This window comes from Eucalyptus grandis, chromosome 6 (assembly GCF_016545825.1).
Source record: "Eucalyptus grandis isolate ANBG69807.140 chromosome 6, ASM1654582v1, whole genome shotgun sequence".
In the NCBI taxonomy this organism is placed as follows: domain Eukaryota; kingdom Viridiplantae; phylum Streptophyta; class Magnoliopsida; order Myrtales; family Myrtaceae; genus Eucalyptus; species Eucalyptus grandis.
The window spans coordinates 20,072,046-20,080,306 of record NC_052617.1 but is presented as its reverse complement, the minus strand read 5'-3'; the positions used below and the strand labels follow the sequence as shown (position 1 = coordinate 20,080,306).

The 8,261-nt window shown below is 41.9% G+C and overlaps 1 pseudogene; it reads right to left on the bottom strand.

The window, feature by feature from the left end:
* Positions 1 to 3,954: 3,954 nt before the first annotated feature.
* Positions 3,955 to 6,300, bottom strand: LOC104455355 (annotated as a pseudogene).
* Positions 6,301 to 8,261: the final 1,961 nt, after the last annotated feature.

The following is an 8,261-nucleotide window of genomic DNA, read 5'->3' as shown; positions in this document are numbered from 1 at the left end:
GGATCTACTAGATCAATATTAGCAGGTTATGGAACTTCAACGATTGGTTGTTCAATAGGTGGCTGAACTGAAGGGGCATTATAAGCAACAACCAACCTTAAACTTGAGGTGGAAGGTTGAGTGTCTGAATGACCTTCCTTAGGAACAAGGTCCCTCGGTCGATCGCTCCCACTGATCAAGTCATTTTCAAGAAATTTAGCATTTCTTGATTCTACAATCCTAGTGGTATGAGATGGACAATAAAACCCGTATCCCTTAGACCTTTCGGCATATCCAATGAAATACACACTTATGGTCCTTGGGTCCAACTTCATTTCTTGTGGATTATAAACTCTCACTTCAGACGGGCATCCCCAAACGCGCACATGATGTAAACTCGGATTCCAACCCTTAAATAACTCAAAAGGTGTCTTTGAGACAGCCTTTGTCGAAACTCGGTTTAATATGTACACTGCCATCTTAAGTGCTTCAGTCCACAGAGATTTAGGAAATTTGGAGCTGCTAAGCATACTACGCACCATGTCCAATAAGGTCCGGTTTCTTCTTTCTGCTACGCCGTTTTGGTTCGGAGAACCAGGCATAATATATTGGGCAACTATCCCATGCTCTTGAAGAAATCTTGCAAATGGACCAGGTGCTTGTCCATCTTCAGTGTATCTACCATAGAATTCTCCACCTCTATCTGATCTCACGATCTTAATTTGCTTATCACATTATTTCTCTAATTCCGCCTTAAATACCTTAAAGGCATCTAATGCTTCATATTTATTATGAATCAAGTAGAGATACATATAATGTGAGTAATCATCTATGAAAGAGATGAAGTATTTCTGACCACAAGAGTCCATATCCGAACTACATATATCCATATGTATGATTTCTAATATTTCTATACTCCTCTTGGCACATTTCTTTGATTTGTTAGTTTGCTTTCCCTTTATGCAGTCCACACAAGTATCACAATCAATAAAATCTAAAGTACTAAGTACTCCATCATTTACTAATCACTTAATTCTTTCTATGGAGATATGTCCCAATCTCCAGTACTACAACATAAAGGAATGTTCTTTCACAACACATCGTTTCATACCAGCTTTATCATGAACATGCATCGCATCATAATAAGCATTGTCTTGTAAATTAATTCGAAAAAGACCATCAAACAAAGTACCACTCCTGACAATTTCAGATTTAAATGATGAACATAAGTTTGAATCTGAAAAGTTAAAGGAGTATCCCAAAGGTACAAGTCTTGAAACTGAAATTAAGTTTCTAGAAAAACTAGGAACATAAAAGGTCCTTTCCAAATTCAAAACAAAACCACTATTGAGAACTAGTCTACATGTCCCAATAGCTTCCACATGCGAGCACATCTTGTTTCATGAATAGATGCTTTGTTCACTTCCCACTGGCTTCTTGTGGTTTTGAAAACCCTGCAAGGAATTTGAAATATGGATTGTAAATCCAGAATCAATCCAACAAGTGTTGTGACTTACATCAGTCATATTAGATTCATAACAAACACAAGAGATTAGATTACCTTTCTTCTCGAGCCAGACCTTAAATTTGACACAATCCTTCTTTATATGCCCCTTCTGTTTATGGAAGAAACATTTGGATTCTTTCTTAATGTCAGCTTGGGGAGGTATTTTACCTTTTCCCTTATGCTTGCCATAGCCCTTATTCTTTCCTTGTGTTGCCAAATGAGCATTTTCTCCTAATTCCATAATCAATCTTTCTTCCTCTTGAACACACATGGTCATAAGTTCATTAATTGACCATTTATTCTTATGTGTATTATAAGAGATCTTGAAAGGTGCATACTGTTGTGGGAGAGTGTTCAGAATATAATACACAAGAAAATATACAGATATCTCAACCTCAAGTTTCTTAAGCTGAGCTGCAATGTCCCTCATTTGCATGATGTGCTCACGCACACCTCTAACACTAGTGAGCTTCAATGATGAAAACCTCATAATCAGGATCATGGCATGCGCCTTCTCAGAACTCTCAAACTGCGCATCTATGGCCTCCAATAAAGCCTAAGCATTGCTATGCTGAGCAACCGAACCACGAATACTAGAAGATATTTTAGCTCTTATAAACATCGCACAAATGCGGTTGGACCGCTCCCATTGGTTATAAAGAGCTATCTCAGCTGAAGTGCTCGAATCAGTAGGAGCAGGTGGTTCGTCTTTCCTTATAGCATAGTCAATGTCCATCCACCCCAATTGAAGAAGAACTGACTCCTTCCAAACTTTATAGTTATCACCATTTAGTATGGGAACATCAAACTTAAATTCAGAGAAATTCACAGGTTGCGAAACTGCATATCAAATAATCATGCCTATGTCACAAAATTTGAGGCAAATATAAATAAATCATGTTTTACCAATGTAAACATGTCACAATATGAATCACATAACATAAAAACTACCCGTGGGCTAAGTTTTTAATTTAAATAGATTCATAATTACTTCATGAAGAAACTACCATATTATATGCCTTTTCTTAATCCATGTGGGTAAATTAAGAAAAATAAATGATATTTCATCCTAATTAATCACATTAATATAATGAAAATTCTTGTGGGATAAAATTCATCATATTAATATAATTAATTACAATCAATGTCCATTTCTAAATATGATCCGGAGGCTTTTAATATATAATTTTAATTAATTAAAGATGCTGTGGCCACTCTCTAATTAATTAAATATATGGACCATTGGACATTTAATTTCATGCATAAAATACTCATAAAAATGCACGAAATGACATAATAAATAAATACATCAAGGACGGAATAGTAAATAAATAAATTGGCCAAGGGCAAGATTGTAAAAACATGAAAAATTTGGGGCAAAAATGTAAAAACAGCCACCGGTGGAAGACAACAGGCGCGTGCCGAGCACGCGCCAAAATCCGCGTGGGCGTGTGCCTCACACGCGCGCGGTTCAGCGCGCAGGCGCGTTCATTGCACACGCCTGGCAATTGCCGCGTGCGTGAATCCCACACGCACAACGGTTGAGCGCACGTGAGAGCGTGTGGCGTGTGGGATCCACGCGCCTGCAACCACAGCACGCGTGTGGGCCCCACGCGCCTTCTTCCTCGCGTCCAGAACGAATTTCTTCACCGTTTTTCGCCGTTCCGCCGCGGTTTCGCCGGCCGTTTCTCCTCCGGCAACCCATCTAAGACCGAAATAAATGATGGGTTTTAAAGAGCATGCTGGCACGACCACATGGGTTCAAGTTTCGGCGAAAATGACGAAAAAATTGACCCCAAATCAGACGAAAATTTCCCAAAACACAATTCCTCAACCACCGCGACTTCCGCCGCCCGATTAGCCTCCGACAAACACTTATATGCCGAAATAACTCATGGCTAATATTCCTCATGGCAGTGTGACCGTACGGGTCCGAATTTGAGGGGTGGATCATCGGATTTTGCTCAGAATTTGCGATTTTCTTTCTTGGCCTCAAAATTCCAAGTTACTGTTCATGTTCTAAAAGCCCGAAAATACACCAAAAATTCGAGAAAACAAGGCAGAGGCACTAAACACGCTCTGATACCAAATGTAAGACATAAAATTCATGATGTGGAAGCCAGAATCAATTAAAGACAAACCTCTGGCCATTGTTCTTGTTCACGTTCGTTAGAAAAACCTGAAGTCAAAGAAAAAATTTGGGACACACTACTAACCCAATTCCCTCACGTACTGATGGTGTATTCCCAATATGAGAGTTTGTGTTAGACCTCGTCATCACCCGTCAGAAATGAACGTACGTTCCTTTTTATATCCCGTCTCCCATCAAGACGGTTACCAAATGGGCGGTTGTCACAAAAGGGTACGAAGTGTGGAAAAACTTCATGTCGAATAGTCGCAACTTTAAGAGAAAATATGGGTCTAAAATGTGGGATCACAAAAATAAATAACAGAAAGACAAACGCAGAGTTTTATTGAGAGCTTCTGTATGTTCGATAAACTGAATAAGGAACACCAGAACGTGCTGAAAAAACTTGTCTTCGCTAGGGAGCATAAGCTGAGACGATGGGACTTCTCACAACGCGAGTTCCATTGATCTCCTTCCAAGTGATGTAACCATAGTTACCTATGTAATTGCTCCGCGGAATCGACCCTTCCAAAGAGATCTCTACCGTCAAGTTGAACTCGGCTCTGTCGTACTTGCTAGTGAACCACAGCTCCGAGGGTTCTGCTGTGGCCTTCATGCTCGACGGAGTTGTCACTGTGGCCTGGTAACTTGCAGGCCCATCGGCCACGTTGGTTAGGATTCTTTTGAAAGTCGCGCTCGTGGTGTTGGTGTTGTTGAGGATGACTATGAATGAAGGGTAGTTGATGTCGAGAGTCGCGGATGCGCAAGAGAAGTTCAATCTCCTGCTTATGATCTTTATCTGATTGGCGGAATAGTTCATTCCGCAGAGGAAATTGACGTAATCCTCGGGTTCGATGTCGTAGATAAGACCCGGATCTGAAGCCTTTTCCGGATCTATATGTCCTGCTCCGAAATCAAGAGGCGTTCCTGAAGCTCGGGTGGTCATGTCGATGATGGTTTCATTGGTGTTATCGAGAATGTAAGCCGTGGTCATCATTGCCGATCGGATAGCAGCGGGGCTCCAATCTGGATGGGCCGATTTAAGCAGCGCAGCGACTCCAGCGACATGAGGAGCCGACATGGAAGTTCCCGATAAGAGCGCGTAGTTGCTAAGCAAGGAGCTCTGACCTACCCGCACTATTTCTCGGTTCGGTGCCCATGCCGCCAAGATATCGACTCCAGGAGCTAATATATCTGGCTTTAAGATCCACGGGGCCTGACGGTCCGGTCCTCGAGACGAAAACGATGCTACCTGAGGAGCTGGTTTGGTCCCGAAAATGGTTATCAAGAACTTGATGCTGACCGTCGGATTCTCCGACTTCAGCAAGTACTCCTTGATTCTGTCTCCATCTTCGGGTACGACGGCCACGAACGGAATATTGAAGTCTTCGGGTTGGAGAAAAGCCCCAGATTCGGTACTGAAGATGGCACCTGCAGCTCCGGCTCGGGTAATTTCGTAGGGATTGATTCCGTCGCAGAAAACTATCTTCCCAACGACATCCTTCGGGTCAAGAGGAACTGTTGCAGATTTCCTTGCTTCTGTTGCCGCGGCCAAAGTATAGAGGAACTCTTGAGATAAGCAGATCTTCTGGGAAGATGGATTTTCCTCTAACAGTTAGGGTTCCGTTGCCGAGGACTATTTTGGCCGCAAAGTCCCTTGATATGGTTCCAGCGCCGACAGTCGTTAGCCACGGAGCTCCATTTAGCATCGTGTATCCTTGAGGGCCATCGTTACCTGCTGAACAAGCAACGAAGATTCCTCTCTCCATTGCTGCGAAAGCTCCCACGGCGATCACATTCTGGTCGAACGGTGTCTCGGTAAATCAAGCGATAGAGACAATATATCGACACCGTCCGCTATGGCTTGGTCCATGCCTGCTAGGGTGTCCGTCGCAGCGAAGTCGTTGTTGTCGTTCTGGAATATCACCTTGTACATCGCGAGCCTAGCAGCGGGTGCCATACCTGTTGCCGTGCCCTTGGCATAGCCGAAGTAGCTAGCGTCCCTCACGGGGCTCCCGGCCGCTGTGGACGACGTGTGGGTCCCATGCCCGAAGGAATCCCTCGGGGAATCATAGTCATCAGTCGTCGATATGTTCAAGCCATGCTGCTTCATTCCTTTGCTGAACGATCGGGCTCCAATGAGCTTCCGGTTGCAGTTGGACGAGTTGAAGTCCACCCCGGACTCGCAAGAGCCTCGCCATCTCTCCGGCACGGGGGACATGCCCTTGTCCTTGAAGCTCTCGCTCTCGGGCCATATCCCAGTGTCTACTATGCCAACGATCACGCCGTCACCGAATTTGGCTCTTGGCCAGAGCCCTTTCTGTCTGTTCAGGCCAAGGAACTTAGGAGTATATGTTGTGTGAGCGTTTCCGAATGTGTCCGGATACGATGCAACATGACCAGGAACCTGTTCCAGCTTCTCCAATTGGGATTGTGAAAGCACTGCACTAAATCCATTCAAGGCATGGTTGTATGTGTAGAGATGGGTCGGATCAATTTCGTCAGGGGACGACGATAGGGACGACAGAAGCGATGTGTACCAGTCATGGTGACGTGAGAACGAAGCGGGCAATGCCGATTCGTCCATGTAGATTATGTAGGGTTTTCGGTAGCCTTTGGCCGAAGCGGACACTATGGTCGAGATGACAAGGAAGAGCTTACAAAGCATATTATATTCCATTGTCATTCCGTATAGATATCTGAAACTGAACGGTGTTTATGTTACAATTATAAATGAAGATTAACCTGGGGTTATATAGAGGACCATATCTTGTGCAAAAATATGTCAAGAGGCGATTATTGCGATCAAGTCAATGAAATCAAAATTAAAGATGCATTTTTAGCCGGCGAAGCAAGATAAGTGCAGATAGTTGACTTCGAAATATCGTTTTCAAGGAACGTACGCACTGCGTACTTAATTTTATGATACAGATTACGATATGCCAAATGAACATTGTTCATTGAATCATCGAATGCGATCTTAGATTCTATTGGCCCACCGTACATTCCATCGGCCGAGAAGGGCAATAAGCTAAAAAGGATCTGAAATTGCCAACCTCCTAGCAGGTTGAATCGAAAGAATCTCTCCGGGGAGAGACATTCAAAAGGTATGGTTTATTCAAGATTTCGGTCGACATGGGAATCAATCTAATGAAAAGAAGGAAGAAAGACGGTTCTCAACCTTCTATCTTGTTATCAGACGGCATAATTACCCCCGCAAACTTAGCAATCTATCTTGCCGGTGAAGTCGGCGATCAGGCAATTGTTCGTATTTTCCAAATGGAATCAATTTGCCCAGCTAGTATCGGACTGGAATAAGATTAAATTCAAAGAGCAGAACATCAAAGAACATTGACATCAACAACATAAAAAGCTGCCGAAAGAATTTTTGGAGTTTGAAGGTCTCCAGCGCAGAGATGCAAAAAGCAAAAGGTAACGATTTTAAGGACGTGAAGCCAAACGGGCATTGAACTCCCGATCAATATACTATCCGGCTCGTCAAGATTTACTGCTACCCTCTCTAGATGAAGAAATGCATATCCTATCAGAAAGGTTCCCAATGCAAGAGCTAAAAGGAGCACTTCTTAGAATTTCATGACACCATGAAAGCACATGCAATTCTTTGTCACCTCTCTTTAACAATTTTTCGGCAAACTTGTGACACTAGCCTTACAATTAGCAAACTTTCCCCGCTCACTGAGGCTAGCTGAAAAGCCTCAAGGGGTGGACATCCACTTTAAGGGTACCTATCATATTTTGTTGGTTCACCCATGACGGGATGTGTCCAAGGGGCACGGTTAGCCCTAATGAGATGTGTGTTCAACAGGCACCAATTGCCTATGATGAGGTGTGTCTTGAGAGATACCTCTTGAAGAAGTATGAGTGATTATTTTTAAGGGAAGTTACAAATAACTTCTATAGATAACCATCATATTATGAGATAGAAAAGAACTTTTGAAGAGAACGAACATTCTTCTCTCTCTCTCTCTCTCTCTCTCTCTCTCTCTCTCTCTCTCTCTCTCTCTCTCTCTCTCACAATGAATAACATACAAAAGACTTCCATTATCTAAGCAACACCGACACAGACATGCGACATGACACAACACGATACGCTAACACATTAGGACACATTGTATATTAAATATATATTTTTATATATACATAACTATTTCAATCAAATTAATTTGATTCAAATTAACAAATAAATAAATAAATAATAAAAAGAGCTTAGAATGAATTTATAATAAAAATATTAATTCACCATTTGTTAATATCATTCGTTATTTCAATTTGACAAATTCAATTACATTATAATATTTTATAAAACTTGAAGGGAAAAAAAATAATCCACATTTTGAACTCGCAAGTCAAAATATGTCAAAAGAGAAGAGGAAAAAAAAAACTTGGGGGATAAATTACATGTCACAGGAAGTGAGAATCGGAAGAGAAGAAAATACTAAATTTTTCTTCCTTTCCCTTTATTGTTTTTTTATTTTTTTTTATTATTTTACATATTTACATTTTGACCCACTATTTATTGAAAACTTTTAAAATTGACTTCGTGTATGTCGGAATTCTAGACTCGAGTGTCGGAGAGTATTGGGAGAGTTGACCAGGTGTTGGATTTTCTAACACATGTTGCCTAAG